The sequence below is a fragment of the Pseudophryne corroboree genome, chromosome 10 (genome assembly GCF_028390025.1).
Source record: "Pseudophryne corroboree isolate aPseCor3 chromosome 10, aPseCor3.hap2, whole genome shotgun sequence".
Taxonomy (NCBI): Eukaryota; Metazoa; Chordata; class Amphibia; order Anura; family Myobatrachidae; genus Pseudophryne; species Pseudophryne corroboree.
In genome coordinates this window covers 246,265,712-246,286,878 of record NC_086453.1, presented here as the reverse complement: position 1 = coordinate 246,286,878, position 21,167 = coordinate 246,265,712, and the positions used below count along the sequence as shown (strand labels likewise).

General features: G+C 41.9%; 1 long non-coding RNA gene across 2 annotated transcripts in view; it reads left to right on the top strand.

Moving 5' to 3' along the window:
• The window catches only part of LOC134965470 (uncharacterized), a 32,807-nt gene extending 12,425 nt beyond the window's left edge, over positions 1 to 20,382 (top strand). The window contains exons 3-4 of one of the 2 annotated variants that reach the window (XR_010188384.1): positions 19,642 to 19,756; positions 20,063 to 20,382. This is a non-coding gene — a long non-coding RNA (uncharacterized LOC134965470). Of the gene's footprint in view, positions 1 to 19,122; positions 19,757 to 20,062 lie in introns of both variants that reach the window. The other variant, XR_010188383.1, reaches the window with a different exon arrangement.
• The last annotated feature ends 785 nt before the right edge of the window (positions 20,383 to 21,167 follow it).

Below are 21,167 nucleotides of genomic sequence, written 5' to 3'. Positions count from 1 at the left end.
CCCTAATCCCCCCCCAACTCTCCCATACTGCCAGGATCCAAACTACTGAGTGGCTCCTCAGATATCCCAGCATCACTTACTATGCAGCATTGCCATGTGTTGTATATGTATGTATGTTAGAGATGAGAAGGGTTCGGTTCTCTGAGAACCAAACCCCCCAAACTCCACTACCCGAGCTTGGATCTGAGTCCGGCTAGGGTTTTACCACCTGACTCAGCAACCAGAATGAGGCAAAATGTCATCATCCCGCTGTCAGATTCTCGTGGGTTTGGGATTTCATATAAGGAGCTGCGCATCACCGCTATTTTCACTCTGGCATTGGAGAGTGTAGCGAGAGGATGTATCTCCTTCCTCAGTGTCTGTGCAGGAGGGAAAAAGGGGTGATTCCAGTGCTGTCTTGTGCTGCTCAGTCCAGTATAGTGTCTTATGCTGCATCAGTCCAGTAACAGTGGTGGTGTCCTCTGCTGCCATATGTCCAGTGCTGCTGTATAAGTCTAGTCCAGTGGTGCTGTGTTGTGCTGCATCAGTCAAGTGGTGTTGTCTTGTGCTGCATCAGTCCAGTCACAGTGGTGGTGTCCTCTCCTGCTATATGTTCAGTGCTGCTGTATATGTCCAGTCCATTGCAGTGGTACTGTGTTGTCCTGCATCAGTACAGTAGTGGCGTCCCTATGCTGCTGTATAAGTCCAGTGGTAGTGCTGTATTTCCAGTGATACTGCCGAATATGTCCAGTGATACTGGTGTATAAGTCCAGTGATACAGTCATATAAATCAAGTGGTACTGGCGTATAAATCCAGTCCAGTGATACTGCCGATAAACTAAAGCTGTGCGCTCAGTGAATGTAGGTGTATGTGATTTTCAGCAGCGACTTGGAAATGGAATGCCAGTCCCTAACAGACACTAAGAAAAATAAAGAACCAAGTTGCGCTCAACAATCAAAATAAACAAACATTTATTATAAAAATGAATGCAACAATACTCCTGGGAGTGCCATTCAATTAAATCAATATAGCATAAAATTTAAAAGCTATATAAAAAATCTACAGCATCTAATCCCAAAAATGTTGTTGTAAATGAGGTACCAACAATAATTATGAACTGTTAATATAGACTGATAGGTCTATGTACCAATAAATGACCCACTTTGTCCATGAAAGTCCCAAAATATCCTTATTCCATATAGACCCGTAACAGTTCCGATGTTCCTGGTATAAATAGAGTCTTTAGAATATATTATACTCCTCAAATGGATACAATAATAACGGAAGAACTGTGTGTTAAAAGGCCAGAAAAGTGAAATGATGCTGACAGGGAGAGCCCAGAGTGATGTAGATGTTGCCAGCCGCTCCCTCCCACGCCAGCGAGGTGGAGCAGTGCCCGCACTCGCCGCCAGGCTGAGGTGGAATGCAGCCGTGCACCGGCTGTGAGACATCTGTGAATCCCAGGCGGCTGGATGTAACCTGTGCGGCACGATGTGACTACGCTCTTACCAGGAACGGCTGGACTGTCCTCTCACGGGCAGCTCAGAGGAGCCTCCCTGTGGAATACTTGGTGTTTAGAAGTGATAATGGTGGAGCCACAGGTGTGTTAAGCTGGCTATGTGCGGGGGCCAGCTGCGCTGTGTTCGGCAGAATGGAAGCTGGCCACGAACACAGAACTCCGACTTGGCCTCGCCGCAATTGGCCACCAGTGGGATCAGGCATCACCGGAGCCTCAGCACCTGGGATGTAAGCTGGGCAAAAGATGACTGTAATAGCAGCGGCCGTGATAAACCTGATCTCCTGTGTTGGCTCCACTGGGTCTGGCTTTTGATGGTTAGAACAAGGGTAATTCTAGAAAGGTGAACCTGTGTCCTTAACGCGTTTCAATGCCAGCAGGGCATCTTTTTCCAAAAGGCAGGTATAACAGGAAGTAGGTGTATCTGATACACAGATGAGACTAATTATAGCTCATTAGGTCAGAACAGTCTCAGTGGTTACATGTATTCATGGAACCGACATTTTTGCTATGCAGCAGGTATCATAATTAAAACACATACAGTGCAAAAAATAGATATAGCACATAGATACCTGTGCCCATACATAAGTATATGTATATATAAACATATACACGTACAAATAGATTATATCAGTATAAATAAATATTACTTAATACATCATATAATGATATCTATGAAATTAGCGATAGAACATGAGACTGGGAATGCAAATTTCCAAAAAAATGTAAGTTACTGTGATATACTGCTAGTATAAATATTAAGTATATACCTAATATGAGGAATTAACTATACTAATTTGCTATTTTATTTCCACTATAAATTGGCATCAGATCAATCAGAGTAGTAAAATATTTTCCCTACAGAAAGGGAATAAGTCTAAGGCTGTGTGATTTTCAAAAAAAGATAATTAGAGGATGCTATCTATATCAACATCCAATAATTCTAAAAAGCAAAAATGAAATAAGAAAAAAAAAAAGGTTGTAAAGAAATATATATGATAATATGTATACATAAATATACACATACATAATATAATGGTTCAACCTGTACCAAAAGTAGCCCCATAAAATAATAATAAGCAATTTCAACAGATACTAAGCATAAGGAGCCCTAATTTAAATATACATACAACATACCCTACAGGTGTGTATTTAATAATGATAACTGATCTAAATGAACTCCAAATCTATCGTTTCATTCAGACCCTGAGGATTAAGTGATTGTAACTTGAGGATCCAGGCCGCTTCTTGTCTACACAGGATTCTGAAGCGGTCATCTCTCCTGCTGGTAACTGAGACATGTTCCAGTCCTACAAGCTGGAGCCCCGCTGGATCCCCCCCATGCATTTCCAAAAAGTGACGTTGGACTCTGTGATTAGTGCATTTATTGAGAATATTCCTTCTATGTTCCATAAAATGGATTTTTAAAGGGCGAATTGTTCTGCCTACATAATATAGTTGGCACGGGCAGATTAGCAAATAGATAACATATTGTGTACTGCAATTAATAAACAAATCAATGGTATAGACTTTCTTGGATACCGTTGCACATAAATTTTTTATTTTATTCATAACAAATGAGCAAGTGATGCACCTAGCATGGTTGCACCTATAGAACCCCCGGACCTCTGGTCCAATCAATGTCCTTTGTATGCACTTAGAGACCTGTTTATTGGAGTGCCCTCCAAAAAAACTGGGGGCCAAGATATTTTTCAAATTCCTCGCTTTTTTGAAAACTAACAAAGGTGTCACAGTAAGATGTTCTTTAAGAATAGGGTCAGTGAATAATAGTCTATAATTTTTCTTAACGATGTTCCTGATTTTATTTGCAGCTACATTAAACTTGGATTTGAACACTAAGCCATATTTGTTATTTTTTGAATTATCATTGTTTATCATATCTCCATTATTGCTAATTCTTTTCCTGCCATTACTATACCCATAATTAATGCTCTTGGATGAATTAGTTTGTGTGGTATTTATATTAGCGGTAATACTCACAGTATCATCACACCCATAACTTTGTGTCTCCATCCTTACAGAAGGTACATCTCTATTGGAAATAAAGGTGTCTTTTCTGACTAACTTTGAGGCATATTCCAAAGTTTCATCAAGTACTATTTGGGGATATTTACAATTTTTGAATGTTTCTACCAGATTAGTTATCTGTTCTTGATATTTTACATCAGATGTACAGTTTCTCCTAATTCTATGTACTTGGCTCTTAGGGACATTATTAAGCCAACTCTTATTGTTATTACTGGAATATGGTATATAATTACATACATCAACTTCTTTCTTAAATGGAGACACCGTGACAATTTCCTCTACCACCTCCACCGTAACATCCAAAAAATTAATTTGTGAAGGATGGTGAGTGCAAGTGAAGGTTAAACCATGTGTATTATTATTAATATAATTTACAAAATCAGTGACAGAATCAGAATCCCCCTTCCAAACAAAAAATAGGTCGTCGATATAGCGACCATAGGGGACCAGGTTCGCGGCGTGGGCACCTCCCCAGATGTAGATGTTTTCAAAGTCGCCCATATAGATATATCCCAGTGATACTGCCGTATAAGTACAGTGATACTGCTGTATATGTCCAGTGGTACTGCCATATAATTCCAGTGATACTGCCGTATAAATCCAGTGGTACTGGCATATAAATCCAATGCAGTGAAACTGCCGTATATGTCCAGTGATACTGTCGTATAATTCCAGTGGTTCTGCCATATAAATCCACTGATACTGCCATATATGTCCAGTGATACTGCCGTATAAATCCAGTGGTTCTGCCATATAAATCCACTGATACTGCCATATATGTCCAGTTGTACTGCCATATAAATCCAGTGGTACTGGCATATAAATCCAGTCCAGTGAAACTGCTGTATAAGTCCAGTGATACTGCCATATCTGTCCAGTGGTACTGCCATATAATTCCAGTGATATTGCCGTATATGTCCAGTGGTACTGCCATATAATTCCAGTGGTACTGGCATATAAATTCAGTCCAGTGATACTGCTGTATAAGTACAGTGATACTGCCGTATATGTCCAGTGATACTGCCATATAATTCCAGTGATACTGCCATATATGTCCAATGGTATTGCCGTATAAATCCAGTGGTACTGGCGCATAAATCCAATGCAGTGATACTGCTGTATATGTCAAGTTGTACTGCCGTATAAATCCAGTGGTACTGGCACATAAATCCAGTCTAGTGAATCTGCTGTATAAGTCCAGTGATGCTGCCATATATGTCCAGTGGTACTGCCATATAAATCCAGTGATACTGCCATATCTGTGCAGTGGTACTGCCATATAATTCCAGTGACACTGCCGTATATGTCCAGTGGTACTGCCATATAAATCCAGTGGTACTGGCATATAAATCCAGTCCATTGATACTGCCACATATGTCTAGTGATACTGCTGAATATGTCCAGTGGTACTTCCATATAAATCCGGTGGTACTGGCATATAAATCCAGTCCAGTGATACTACCGTATAAATACAGTGATACTGCCATATATGTCCAGTGGTACTGGCATATAAGTCCAGTGAGACTGCCGTATAGATCCAGTCCAGTGTTACTGCCGTATAAATCCAATGATACTGCCATATAATTCCAGTGGTACTGGTGTATAAATTCAGTGATACTGCAGTAAAAATCCAGTCCAGTGGTACTGCCGTATAATTCCAGTGATACTGCCGTATATGTCCAGTGATACTGCCATATAATTCCAGCTGAACTGCCATATAAGTCCAGTGATACTGACGTATAATTTCAGTTGTACTGCCGTATAAGTCCAGTGATACTGTTGCATAATTCCAGTGGTACTGCTGTATAAATCCAATGATACTGCCATATAATTCCAGTGGTACTGCCGTATAAATCCAGTCCAGTTGTACTGCCATATAAGTACAGTCCAGTGGTGCTGCCATATAAGTTCAGTGGCACTGTCCTGTGCTGTATATTATTTCTCTGACGTCCTAGTGGATGCTGGGTACTCCGTAAGGACCATGGGGTATAGACGGGCTCCGCAGGAGACTGGGCACTCTTAGAAGAAAGATTAGGTACTATATCTGGTGTGCACTGGCTCCTCCCTCTATGCCCCTCCTCCAGACCTCAGTTAGTATCTGTGCCCGGCCAGAGCTGGATGCACCCTAGGGGCTCTCCTGAGCTTCCTAGAAAAGAAAGTATTTGTTAGGTTTTTTATTTTCAGTGAGATCAGCTGGCAACAGACTCACTGCTACGTGGGACTGAGGGGAGAGAAGCGAACCTACCTGCTTGCAGCTAGCTTGGGCTTCTAAGGCTACTGGACACCATTAGCTCCAGAGGGATCGAACACAGGCCCAGTCCTCGGTCGTCCGGTCCCGGAGCCGCTCCGCCGTCCCCCTTGCAGAGCCAGAAGAACGAAGAGAAGTTGAAAATCGGCGGCTGAAGACTCTGGTCTTCATTAAGGTAGCGCACAGCACTGCAGCTGTGCGCCATTGCTCCCTTAGCACACCACACACTCCGGTCACTGATGGGTGCAGGGCGCTGGGGGGGAAGGGGCCCTGGGCAGCAATTAGATTACCTTACTTGGCGAAAAGCACATAATACAGTCTGATAAACTGTATATGTGCATTAACCCCCGCCATTAAAGTACATAAAAGGACAGAAGCCCGCCGCTGAGGGGGCCGGGCCTTCTTCCTCAGCACACCGGCGCCATTTTCTCTTCACAGCTCAGCTGGAAGGAAGCTCCCCAGGCTCTCCCCTGCAGTATCCTGGTACACAAAGGGTAAAAAAGAGAGGGGGGGCACATAAATTTAGGCGCAAAACTGTGTATATAAGCTGCTATAGGGGAAAAATCACTCAGTATAGTGTACATCCCTGTATTATATAGCGCTGTGGTGTGTGCTGGCATACTCTCTCTCTGTCTCTCCAAAGGGCCTAGTGGGGGAACTGTCTTCAAATAGAGCATCCCCTGTGTGTGTGGTGTGTCGGTACGCGTGTGTCGACATGTCTGAGGTAAAAGGCTCCTCTAAGGAGGTGATAGAGCGGATATGTGTGTGGGAGGGTGTCTCCGTCGACAACGCCGACACCTGTTTGGATATGTGTAAGTGCTGAGGTAAAGTTATTGCACAAAAGGTTAGGGAACAGAAATGAAATCTACCCTGGTCTGTCCCTATGTCACAGAGTCCTTCAGAGTCTCTCTATGTTCACTATCCAAAATAACAAAGTATCGACACGGAGTTTAACTCCACTGTCGACTACGATAATGCAAAGTTACAGCCAAGAAGGCTAAAAGATATTCAATATATGATTATTGGAATAAAAGATGATTTGCATATCACTGATGACTCATCTGTCCCTGACACGAGAGTACACATGTTAAGGGGAAGAATGCTGAGGTAAATTTCCCTCCTCTCATGAGGAAAAAGAGCGGGAATCTCCAGACAAGAGATGGCAGCTTCCCACAAAAGAATTCTCAGGCTGTATCCTTTCCCCACTAGGGCCAGGATGTGTTGAGAATCTTCCCCTTGGGTGTCCTGTTTGCACTAGCTATTCTCAGGGATCCTGCAGATAGTGTGCACATTCTAGTATACTACCCAGACCGGCGATTGTGTCGGCATGGGTTTATAGCACTGTGGCAGCGTGGACAGATACCTTATCAGCAGAGATTGAGACCCTAGTATGCATATAAATATTTTAAGATGCTGTCTTAAGTGATAGATATATAATTATAAAGCATGCCCAAAGGGACATGAGTATACTGGGTCCTAGAGACAAAAGCTATGTCGATTTCTGCTTGACGTGTCCTGTAGAATATACATTGGACAGATGATGCCGACTTAAGAGGCATATGGAAGGCTGAGGATTGTGTGGAGAAAGGTTCTCGGGCCTGGTCTCCACAGCTATAGCTGGTAATTCTGATATTTTGCCTTATATTCCTGCACAGCCTAGGAAAGCACAACATTATTAAATGCAGCTTTTCGAATAAAGAAACAAGAAAGTCTGAGGTGCGTCCTTTCTTGTCAGAGCCGGGGGCAGAGGAAAGAAGCTGTACAACACAGCTAGTCCCCAGGAACAGAAGTCCTCCCCGGCCTCTACAAAAATCCACCGCATGTCGCTGGGGCTCCACAGGCGGAGCTAGGCCCGGTGGGGACACGCCTTCGTAAGTTCAGCCACAAGTGGGTTCACTCCCTGTTAGATCCCTGGGCAATAGAAATTGTATCGCAGGGATACAGGCTGGACTGTGAGAAGATGCCCCCTCACCGAGGACCCGGCGGGCTTCCCCCCAAGAGAGGGAGCTAGTGTTAACTGCAATTCATAAATTGTATCTTCAACAGGTGGTGGTCAAGGGTCCCCTCCTTCAACAAGAGGGTGTTATTATTTGACAAGAAATACAAAAGGGATTTTTCCCACACACTCTGCTGGCTGTTAGTAAGAAGAACTATATACTATGTAATAATAGGAAATTTAGAGCTCTTCGTTACATATGTTTTGCAAAAGATATGATAAGCCTCCAGGCCACTTCACGGCTGCTCTATTACTGGAGGTCCCTAACTAAGCATAGGTCCAGGGCTTGGACCCCACAAAGTCGGCTCAGGCCCGACCACCCCAGGGCAGCACACCATTGAAATACTAAAGTGTTAATATGTGTTAAGAAAGAAGCAGAAGCTATGGGTTAGAAAGTGCTACAAAAATAAGGGTGTTAATAAAATACTCAAAAGAGTAATATTAGTGAAAAAATAGGAGTGTTACATAAGTGCTAAATAAATAATATGGCATGCTACCCCAAGGTGGCCCAGCCCCACCAGACCCGGGGGGTACCACTCCCCAAACCCATACACAGCATAATAATAAAAACATCCACTATGGGTCATACAATTGCTTAATGTATGGCCACATGATAATGGCACATACAGAACATATCCAGATTGAGAGCTAGTTTACCTGGAGGCACCCCTGTATCCTCCAAATGGCACCACAGGACCCAGCATGCCCTCCTAATGCTGGCTCCATCTATGCCTCTCTGAACTGCAATAAATAGTGGAAAACTGCTCTAATCAAGCTGGTAACAATCCCCAGGTGCTGCGGGAGGGGGTTACTCTAGACAAGAAATACAAAAGGGATTTTTCCCACGCACTCTGCTGGCTGTTAGTAAGAAGAACTATATACTATGTAATAATAGGAAATTTAGAGCTCTTCGTTACATATGTTTTGCAAAAGATATGATAAGCATCCAGGCCACTTCACGGCTGCTCTATTACTGGAGGTCCCTAACTAAGCATAGGTCCAGGGCTTGGACCCCACAAAGTCGGCTCAGGCCCGACCACCCCAGGGCAGCACACCATTGAAATACTAAAGTGTTAATATGTGTTAAGAAAGAAGCAGAAGCTATGGGTTAGAAAGTGCTACAAAAATAAGGGTGTTAATAAAATTCTCAAAAGAGTAATATTAGTGAAAAAATAGGAGTGTTACATAAGTGCTAAAAAAATAATATGGCATGCTACCCCAAGGTGGCCCAGCCCCACCAGACCCGGGGGGTACCACTCCCCAAACCCATACACAGCATAATAATAAAAACATCCACTATGGGTCATACAATTGCTTAATGTATGGCCACATGATAATGGCACATACAGAACATATCCAGATTGAGAGCTAGTTTACCTGGAGGCACCCCTGTATCCTCCAAATGGCACCACAGGACCCAGCATGCCCTCCTAATGCTGGCTCCATCTATGCCTCTCTGAACTGCAATAAATAGTGGAAAACTGCTCTAATCAAGCTGGTAACAATCCCCAGGTGCTGCGGGAGGGGGTTACTCTAGACAAGAAATACAAAAGGGATTTTTCCCACGCACTCTGCTGGCTGTTAGTAAGAAGAACTATATACTATGTAATAATAGGAAATTTAGAGCTCTTCGTTACATATGTTTTGCAAAAGATATGATAAGCCTCCAGGCCACTTCACGGCTGCTCTATTACTGGAGGTCCCTAACTAAGCATAGGTCCAGGGCTTGGACCCCACAAAGTCGGCTCAGGCCCGACCACCCCAGGGCAGCACACCATTGAAATACTAAAGTGTTAATATGTGTTAAGAAAGAAGCAGAAGCTAAGGGTTAGAAAGTGCTACAAAAATAAGGGTGTTAATAAAATACTCAAAAGAGTAATATTAGTGAAAAAATAGGAGTGTTACATAAGTGCTAAATAAATAATATGGCATGCTACCCCAAGGTGGCCCAGCCCCACCAGACCCGGGGGGTTATTATTTGACCATGTTATAATCCCGAAACCAGACGGTTCGGTTAGACCCATATTGTATTAAAATCCCTGAACATATACCTGAAAAGGTTCAGGTTCAAGATGGAATCGCTAAGAGCGGTCATTGCAAGCCTGAAATGAATCGGGACATAAGGGATGCATACCTTCGTGTCCCCATTTATCCACCTCATCAGGCGTACCTCAGAATTGCGGTACGGGATTGTCATTACCAATTTCACCAAGGTAATGGCGGATATGATGGTGCTCCTGCGGAAGCAAGGTGTCACTATTATCACATACTTGGATGATCTCCTCATAAAAGCGAGATCAAGAGAGCAGTTGCTGGACATCGTATCACCTTCTCTGGAAGTGAAACGGCAACACGACTGGATTCTATATATTCCGAAGTCGCAGTTGGTTCCTACAGCTCATCTGCCTCGCCTAGGCATGATCCTAGACACAGACCAGAAGAGGGTTTATCTCCCGATAGAGAGAGCTCAGGAGCTCATGACACTGGTCAGGATTCCATTGAAAACCAAAACAGGTGTCAGTGCATCACTGCACTCGAGTCCTGGGAAGGATGATGGCATCATACGAGGCCATCCCCTTCGGCTGGTTCCATGCAAGGACAATGGAACTTCCTGGTCAAGTGGTCCGGATCACATCTTCAGATGCATTGGTTAATCACCCTATCCCCCAGGGCCAGGGTGTCTCTCCTGTGGTGGCTGCGGAGTGCTCACCTTCTCGAGGGCCGCAGATACGGCATTCAGGACTGGGTCCTGGTGACCACGGATGCAAGCCTCCTCGGGTGGGGGGCAGTTACACAGGGAAGAAAATTCCAAGGTTTGTGGTCAAGCCAACAGACTTGCCTTTACATCAATATCCTGGAATTATGGGCCATATACAACGCCCTAAGTCAAGCGGAGTTCCTGCTTCGCAACCAACCGGTTCTGATCCAGTCAGACCGCAGGGGCTCATGTAAACTGCCAGGGCGGCACAAGGAGCAGGGTGGCGAGGGTAGAAGCCACCAGAATTCTTCGCTGGGCGGAGAATCAAGTAAGCGCACTGTCAGCAGTGTTCATTCCGGGAGTGGACACGACCTCCACCCGGGAAAGTGGTGACTTCATCAGGAAGTCTTCACGCAGTTTTGCAAATTGATGGAAACTGCCTCAGGTGGACTACATGGCGTCCCACCTCAATAAAAGGATAAAAAAGGTTTTACGCTGGGTCAAGGGACTCTCAGGCGATAGCTGTGGTCGCACTAGTAACACCGTGGGTGTTCCAGTCGGTCTATATATTCCCTCCTCTTCCTCTCAGACCCAAGGGCTGAGAATTGTAATAAACGGAGGAGTGTGAACAATATTCTTTGCTCCGGATTGGCCAAGAAGGACTCGGTACCCGGAACTGCAATAAATGCTCTCAGAGGACCCATGGCCTCTGCCTCTCAGTCAGGACATGTTGCAACAGGGACCCTGTCTGATCCAAGACTTACCGCGGCTGCGTTGGACGGCATGGCGGTTGAACGCCGGATCCTAGCGGAAAAGGGCATTCCGGATGCAGTTATTCCTACGCTGATAAAGGCTAGGAAAGACGTGACAGCAAGACTTTTTCACTGTATATGGCGAAAATAGGTTGCTTGGTGTGTGGCCAGGAAGGCCCTACAGAGGAATTCCAGGGGGGTCGATTCCTGCACTTCCTACAGTCAGGAGTGACTATGGGCCTAAAATTAGGATCCATAAAGGCCAAGATTTCGTCCCTATCCCTTTTTCTCTCAAAGAGAACTGGCTTCACTGCCTGAAGTTCGGACGTTGTTACAGGGGTGCTGCATATTCAGCCCCTTTTGTGCCTCCAGTGGCACCTTGGGATCTTAACGTGTGTTGGATTCCTAAAATCCCACTGGTTTGAGCCACTTAAGACCGTGGAGCTAAAATATCTCACGTGGAAAGTGGTCATGCTTTTGGCCTTAGCTTGGACTAGGCGTGTGTCAGAATTGGCGGCTTTGTCATGTAAAAGCCCATATCTGATCTTCCATATGGAAAGGGCAGAATGGAGGACTCGTCCCCAATTTCTCCCTAAGGTGGTATCATCGTTTCAATTGAACCAACCTATTGTGGTGCCTGCGGCTACTAGGGACTTGGAGGATTCCAAGTTGCTGGACGTAGTCCGGGCCCTGAAACTTTATGTTTCCAGGACGGCTAGAGTCAGAAAAACTGACTCGCTATTTATCCTGCATGCACCCAACAAGCTGGGTGCTCCGGCTTCAAAGCAGACTATTGCTCGCTGGATCTGTAGCACGATTCAGCTTGCACATTCTGTGGCTGGACTGCCGCATCCTAAATTAGTAAAAGCCCATTCCACAAGGAAGGGGGCTCTTCTTGGGCGGCTGCCCGAGGGGTCTCGGCTTTACAACTTTGCCGAGCTGCTACTTGGTCGGGTTCAAACACTTTTGCAAAATTCTACAAGTTTGATACCCTGGCTGAGCAGGACCTTGAGTTTGCTCATTCGGTGCTGCAGAGTCATCCGCACTCTCCCGCCCGTTTGGGAGCTTTGGTATAATCCCCATGGTCCTTACGGAGTACCCAGCATCCACTAGGACGTCAGAGAAAATAAGAATTTACTCACCGGTAATTCTATTTCTCGTAGTCCGTAGTGGATGCTGGGCGCCCGTCCCAAGTGCGGACTCTCTGCAATACATGTATATAGTTATTGCTTAACTAAAGGGCTATTGTATGAGCCATCTGTTGAGAGAGGCTCAGTTATTGTTCATACTGTTAACTGGGTATAGTTATCACGAGTTGTACGGTGTGATTGGTGTGGCTGGTATGAGTCTTACCCTGGATTCCAAATCCTTTCCTAGTAATGTCAGCTCTTCCGGGCACAGTTTCCCTAACTGAGGTCTGGAGGAGGGGCATAGAGGGAGGAGCCAGTGCACACCAGATATAGTACCTAATCTTTCTTTTAAGAGTGCCCAGTCTCCTGCGGAGCCCGTCTATACCCCATGGTCCTTACGGAGTACCCAGCATCCACTACGGACTACGAGAAATAGAATTACCGGTGAGTAAATTCTTATTTTACTCCAAATAAAGGGGTTATTAATATTTAATCAAAATTATTTTTACAGGGTTTGCCCTGCGTGGTGTAGCGGTACACTCTCCTTTGCTGCATTTTGTTATTTAACTCCAGAAAATTAGAAGAGATCAAAAATTTGGAGGATAAAATAGAGAACGATCAAGAACCACTTCCTCCTACTGCTGCTGCTGCTGTTGTTGCTGCTGGGAGTCTATCGTCATTCCAGAGGGAAAGTCGGAAGATTACTTGTACTACTTCAACTAAGCAAATGATTGTCCAACAGTCCTTTGCGAGAGAGATTAAATATGACAGCATTCATCCTGTTGCAAAGCGAATATCTGAGGCCTTGATAGCTATGTTGGTGTTAGACATGCATCCAGTATCCACCATTAGTTCAGTGGGACTGCAGTGCCAACCCTAGATGGGATAGGTGTTTGTGCTGCTCACTTGTGTCACTTAGCGTAGTCATACAGCTACCTCATTGCACCTCTTTTCTTCTTTGCATGATGTGCTGTTTGGGGACTATTTTTTTTAAAGTGCCATCCTGTCTTCCACTGCAGTGCCACTCCTAGATGGGCCAGGTGTTTGTGCCGCACACTTGTGTCTCTTAGCTTAGTCATACAGCTACCTCATTGCACCTCTTTTACTTCTTTGCCTGTTGTGCTATTTGGGGACTATTTTTTTTTAAGTGCCATCCTGTCTGCCACTGCAGTGCGACTCCTAGATGGGCCAGGTGTTTGTGCCGTACACTTGTGTCGCTTAGCTTAGTCATACAGCCACCTTGGTGCAACCTTTTGGCCTAAAAACAATATTGTGAGGAGTTCAGAATAGACTGTAAATGAGTGAAAATGAATGTTATATAGGGTAATAATACCGGAGAATCAAAATTACCCCTAGATTCTGTGATTTTAGCTGTTTTTATGTTTTTTTTTTAAATCATCCAGATCCAAAATCAAAACCAAAACACGAAAGGGTGGTTTTGGCAAAACCAATCCAGATCCAAAACACAAGCATGGAACCAGAACCAAAACCAAAACACAAAACACGAAAAGTGCCCGCCTCACATCTCTAATGTATGTATATGTATATATAGTAATAGTACCCCATCTGAATAATTCAATTGTTATACATTCTTTATGCTTTGCTAATTGTATTGAGTCCATTAACATGCAGAGCTATCCATTTATCTGCATGACATAGGGAGCTGCGGTTGAACCGACCTAATTAGTTCCTCGCATTATGAAGACCTAACGCACTTCTTTAAAGGTAGCATCAGAATCACACAAAAGTCCATTTCATTTAGGTGGAATTGAAAATATGCAGATGTTCCCTGAAGGTTAGCATTAGCTGATCCACATGTTAGTGTTGGCTGTGACCAATAAATGATACCTGTGTTATTCTGCGAGCTTTATATGTGACATTCACTCTGTGCTAGCAGTGTAACTCAACTCACGCTTTCAGTCTAGGAAAGGTCTTTCAAAAAGATGCGACGCAGAATCAGGCCCTTTGAGGAGGGATCCCGCTCCTTAATAAACACCACACCCTCAACAGAGCTCGCCTACATTAGGGCTGCTTCCAGAAATTTCCCAGGCTGGTTTTCCATCCCAATCCGCTCCTGTATCTGCCCTACCTGCAGTGCACATGGTTTTGCCCAACTGCTAACAAATTTGCTGCTGCAATCAACTTTGAATAATCCCCAATGCGCAGAGCTATCACGTGATTTGTTTATTAAGAGACCTCTACACAAAACACGCGAACACCCACTAAGGCTTGAGGAGAAGATATTTTGTACTCGGTGCAGGAAGGTATTCTTCACTGTAAGGGCGATACGAATGTGGAATTCACTGCCAGAGAATGTTGTATTGTCGGACTCAGTCAATGCATTTAAAGATGGGTTAGATACATTTCCAACTGAAAAAGAGATCCAAGAATATAGCCTTTAACCAGTATTGAAAAGGGAATATAATATAATTCAGGTTGAACTCGATGGCCTACTGGTCTTTTTTCAACCTCACCAACTATGTTACTATGTTACTGCGCATGTACAACCAACCCCTCCACTTACACGTTGCTAATACGGATGATGTCGCAAGTACCCAATATTGTTCCTGCTACAAGAGGGCATGTTGTGGGCTTGTCCTAGGCATGTCTAAGATACAGTCTACGCTACTTAAACAACACAGGGCATGTCATGGGCATTACCATAGCAAAACCCGCTTACTCCTACCAAACAATCGCACACATTTGTGATATTTCTATAGTGCCTCCTTAGATGCGCAGACCAAGATACTAATGATGACTGCCCTACAAACCTGAGCACCATCGGTCATGATTGCAAACACACAAGCGCCTGTGTTAGTCTAAGTTCTTAATTAGATGATTTGGCCATTCCACTCTAGCACCTTCAAACATAAAAGGATGTTTAGAAGGTAATATCAGCAAACTTCCACTTAGCGGTGTGATGTGAGAAATATTTTAACTTTTTAAGCTTTCACATGGAAATTTCCATTTACAAACACACATTCAAATACAAGTTGAACACATTTTTCATTTGACCAGAACACATCCATGTTACTTACTTATCGTTCAAGTATTTTTAATTGTAAAATTTAGACACAATACATAGGGTTACATACGCAATCCTGGCAGATGCCAGGATCCTGACAGCTGGCATTGTATCTGCATCCCAATATACATATAATATTTGTAATGTATTATACAGTGTGTGCAAGCATTTTTTTTAAAAACATACAGCCATAGCCATACTCATCTTACTTCGATGCGGCATGTTGCATCACAGCATGCTGTATGGCATGCAAGGCTGTGTCTATTTGCATCCGGTGATTGCATCATTAATTACTTTAGGAATTCCTTTAGGAATTAATGGTGTGATCTTCGGTTATGAATAGTCGCAACCTGGCATGCCATGCAGCCAGCCATGTTACAGCATGCTGCATCGCAGCAAAGATAAGCAGGGCTACATCTGTATATACCTCAAAAGTAATTATATCTTTAACACACCATAACACATATACACTCTGCACCATAATTGTGTATCTGAGATGTCTTATCCAAAATAGCAAATAACAATCTGCAACACACACATTTTAAAACCAAATAATATATAAAAAAAATCTATTAGCCAGGTTTCCATTAACAACATTACTGACGTCCACAAATATGGGATAGGTGTTTTTTATAAAAAAATAATAATAATAAAATATGCCAGATGCATTTAGCACTTATGAGTATACTTTGCTGCAGATTCAGTAGATTTAGCTGCTGAATATTTGCTTCTTCTGCAAGTGTCCTGTCTATGACTAATGTCAGCATTTGTTGGGCTGTGGGCAAGCCGATTGGAGGTGATGACCAGGGTATTAGGTTGTGTTGGTGTAGTGGTCACAGTTCCCCTCAAACTTTTGAAGACAAAAGCTAATATTTGCCGCATTCAATGATAGTGGTCTAGTGACAATGGATGGCATTGACTTCCACCTGGAGCTGACTGCTATTCTCCTGTGAGTGAGTGATGGCAGCAAGTGAGTTTTTTATCTAAGTAAAAGATTCTGCAAGGTGCATTGACTCTGAATGAAACTCACACAATATCTCATCACTGATGGGTTGGGGAGGTATGATAGGCTGATTTTGTGTTAAAGTTTTTGCAGCATAATCATCCACATCCTCGGAGATTCCTAGGCAAGATCATTATGGTGCACAACTTTAATGGACATTTACATTTCATATTTTTGGTTGCAAAAACATTTTTTTAATCTTTATTACCAAAAACATTAACTCACGTGCTGCGGCAGTGGCGTTCATGGGATGAAGGAATTTTTTTTTTAGAATTCATAATGGCCACTCCTACAACCTCCTGCTCTTCAATACAGGACAAGGCTATTTCATCATAGGGGAATATTCTCTCATTTTTTGCTTCAGCCTGCATCTAAAGTCTCTCCACCTGGATATACAAATTATGTTTATAAATAACTAGAGGAAAATGTGTTCTATACCTAAGGGCCTAATTGTTAATTTTCTTTGTAAAAATATCAAAATATAAATAAACCAATGGCTTGAGGAAGTCTTATTATTTAAAAAATTTCAGACATTAGCATCTGCGGATATCACTCATTGTTCGGCATAAATGCTAAATGCTGAAATAGCAAAGCCTCTGTATCTGATTTTCACTGAGTCACTTAGATCAGGCATGGTTCCAAAGATTGGCATATAGCGGATGTAGTCCCAATATTTAAAAAGGGTATTAAACTTCATACTGGTAACTATAGACCAGTTAGTCTGACATCAATAGTGGGAAAATTATTGGAGAGTATACTAAGTATACAGGACTACTTGGAGAACTCCAATGCTATTAATAAGAATCAGCATGGTGTGTTAGAAATAGGTCATGTCAAACTAATTTGATTAACTTCTATGAGATAGTAAGCAAAAATATTGACCAGGGTAATGGAATAGATGTAGTTTATCTGGATTTTGCACAGTACCTCACAGGAGGCTGATTTTCAAATTAAGGGAGCTCGGAATAGGAGACACTATTTGTACATGGGTGAGTAATTGGCTTGATAACAGGGAACAGCAAATGGTGCTTAATTGGATGTTTTCCACCTTGGTTAAAGTAATCAGTGGAATAGCACAGGGTTCTGTGCTGGAGCCACTATTGTTTAATATATTTATTAATGGTTTAGGAGAAGGTCTAGAAAGCACAGTGTAAATTTTTGCAGATGATACTTAAATATGTAGGGTAATCAAGTCAGGTGTGGATGTGGAGTCTCTTCAGAACAATTTATTTAAACTGGACGTTTGGGCAATGAAATGGGGTATGAGGTTTAATGTGGAAAAATTTAAAGTTATGCACTTTGGGACTAAGAATAAACATGCAACCTAACAATAAAATGGGGAAAAATTTGAGGAAACTGTATTAGAAAAGGATTTGAGGGTGTTCATTGATAGTAGATTTAGTGGCGATACACAATGTAAAAGTGCAGAAACAAAGGCAAAAAAGGTGTTAGCATGCATTAAAAGGGGAATTGAGAAAAGGGATGAGAGCGTAATCCTACCACTGTGCAAATCATTGGTATGGCCGCATCTTGAGTATTGTGTACAATTCTGGGCACCACTCTATAAAAGAGACATATTTGAACTTGAAAAGGTTCAGAGCCGAGCTACCAAATTGATTAAGGGGTTGGAGATACTGGACTATGAGGAGAGGCTTTCTAGATTAGATATGTTTACACTAGAAATGAGACGACCAAAAGGAGATCTGATTAATATTTACAAATATATAAAGAGGCAATATGCAGAGCTATCATGTGAGTTGTGTACTAAAAGACCTCTACACAAAATGTATTGACACCCGCCAAGGCTTGAGTAGAGGAAATTTTGTACTCAGCGCAGGAAGGAATTCTTCACTGTAGGGGCAATACAAATATGGAATACACTGCCAGAGAAGGTTGTAATGACGGACTTAGTCAATGCATTTAAAAGTGGGTTAGACAAATTTCTAATGAAAAAATATATATGAGGATATAGCCTTTAACCTAAATAGAATAGGGAATGCAATACAATTCAGGTTGAACTCGATGGACTACTAGTCTTTTTTCAACCTCACCGACTATGTTACTATATTTGCATTTGACAGCAATTTTTGATGCTTTGGCATGCTACCGCATATGCATGACATCATTGTTTAACACACCTTTAAAAGCCATACACAGTTACTGTTCTTGTTTATTAACTATTTCTGGTTTATAACCTGCAGAGAGCTTTAAAATTTCCTGTTTTTAAAAAATATTTCTCCTTTAAGGTAAGTAATATGTTTGTGTTGCTCACCTTGAAAACACTTTCAGCTTCCTTGGTGTGTTGCAAAATGTGTGTTTGTTTTCATTTGCAGCAGTAGCTTAATATTTATTTTGCAAATTTCAGCCTGTGACTGGCACTTATTTCCCCTAGAAGGTAAACAATGTGTGTGTTGCTCCCCTTGAAAACACGTTCAGCTTCAATGGTGTGTTGCAAAAAGTGTCTGTTTGTTCACACCTGTACTGCATTTTAAACAAATCTGCATTAATGTATTGACATAATTAAATCATTATTTTAATTTCCCTCAACACTCCTATGTGGCAGCTTCAACATAATGGAAGTCTTTCTGACAGTAATTTTTTTTGGCCCTGTAAGCATGGTTGATGTTAGGACATGTTTACTTGTGTTTTTATGAAATTGACTCATGTGTCTACAAACTGCTTTACTCTAATCAAAACATATTTACTAATTTATTTTTTATTACAGAATGCCTGGTCACATTTCCACCAGTCAAGAAGCCAAGATCTTTCTACAATACTCCTTTTCTGTACCCATGTGTCCCTTTTAGGATTGCCAGATGATGAGGTGTTGCAGCACTTCAGACTGCCACCTCATCTCATCTTAGAAATCATACGGACATTCCTACAGTAATTCCACCACTCACACAGTTCTTGGCTGTGTTACAGTTTGTACTTCAGGGTCCTTTCAAATCCCTGCTAAAGTTGAGGCTGGTATTTCTCAGCCGTCCTTTAGTAAGATCCTGAAGCACTTTACAATTGCTTTCTTGACCCACCTCAGTCAATTTATATGCATGTCTTTGGATGAGGAGGCCCAAGCTGTGGAGAAGCAGCAATTTCAGGCAATTGCTGGCTTCCCGCACATTGTAGGGGATGTGAATGGCACCCATATTCAATTATTACCACCAAAACATAATCAACATATTTATATAAATTGCAAAAGGTATTATTCATTAATGTAATGGTGGTATGTGGTGCATCCCCGCAGATTCTGGCCATGAATGCCAAACTCCCTGGATTGTCACATGATTCTTACATTGTCCGGGACTCAGGGATCTAGAAGAAATTAGCATCGATTCAAGGTGGAGAAGCATAGCTGTTGGGTAAATATTATTTAAAAAATAAACACAAAACCTTTCATATTTTACATCAATTAATGTTTTTTAAACCTAGAGGAGATAATACGTATCCCTGTCATCCATGGCTCCTGATGCCATACTTGTCCCCAATGCCAGACACACAATCTGAGTATACTCAGATTACAGACATAATGCCACCAGATAGGTTATTGTATACATTGTCTTATTAAAATCTTGACTCCTTTGTTTAGGCAGTTCTGTTGATGCACTTCTGTCTGCATGGCAAATGGTGGCTCAGATTACTGCACTATTTTGTTTTTCACAACATAGCAATAAGGACACATGTACCATGGGATGGCCCATATGATGCACCTGAGGATGAGGATTTAGTGGAAGGATGCCAGGACTCAGAAAGTGGGGGAGATTTCCGCCAATATGTTGTGGATCGATAATTCCAGTTAGTATAATGTTTAATATTGGTACATAACTGATATTTTTTTCATTTTGTCATTAAACCTACCTTTTTTTGTTTTCTTTAACAAAATATAACATAAATGAATTTTTACTTTTATTTGGAAAATGTGTAGAATTGTGGTTCTCTCTTGACCAAAATCTGTTGTTAAAATAATGGCCACAACATATCTAATGTGTAATACATTAATTTTGTTCTATTTCCCTAAACAAATAAGATGATTTAACCTTTACCAGGATTTGTTGGTTTATGTTTATAAAATATGTTCGTAAAAACTATAAAAAAAACTCTAAGTTTGAACATTTATTAAAAATATTTGTTTTCTATTATCTGTAACTTTATGTTCTAAATATTATAACCAAAAAAATAAATGTATATGCTATTACTAATCTAACATCATATTGGTGTCAAAATTAACGGAATTGAGATCTTTGTCAGAAGCATAATGAGAACTTTTATTAACAAATCTCAAACAACTAGACAAATACTAATGTTAAAGGGAAAGGGGAGAGGGGAAAACCCGAGCACACATATGTACAGTAAAAATATGATGGTTTTCAGTAGGTGTCAAATATTCCACAGTATGCAAGTTTAGTGTGGTACTCTCCTAAGAGGTACCACTCTCAAATATCTCAGGTAGAGGTGCACCCCTAAGAGTGTGGGTATATATATGGAGAGGCAGAGTAAAGACACTCTCTTTTTTGGGGGACACTCATCTATTTAAAGCTTAAAAATTAACATTTATTAGCATTCATTAAAAACTGGGCAATTACTACATACACAGATAGACAAAAAGAAAAACATTTTTTGTATACAGACTGAACCAGTCTTAATGTAGTAAAGAAAAATGTAGGCTCCAATAAGCTGAGTTACTGATTGCACTGCTCTGGAGTTAACAAAAATCTGGGTGGTGTCATATTACATAAATCGTAATGGAAACAAAATGTTCCTTTTGTAACTTGG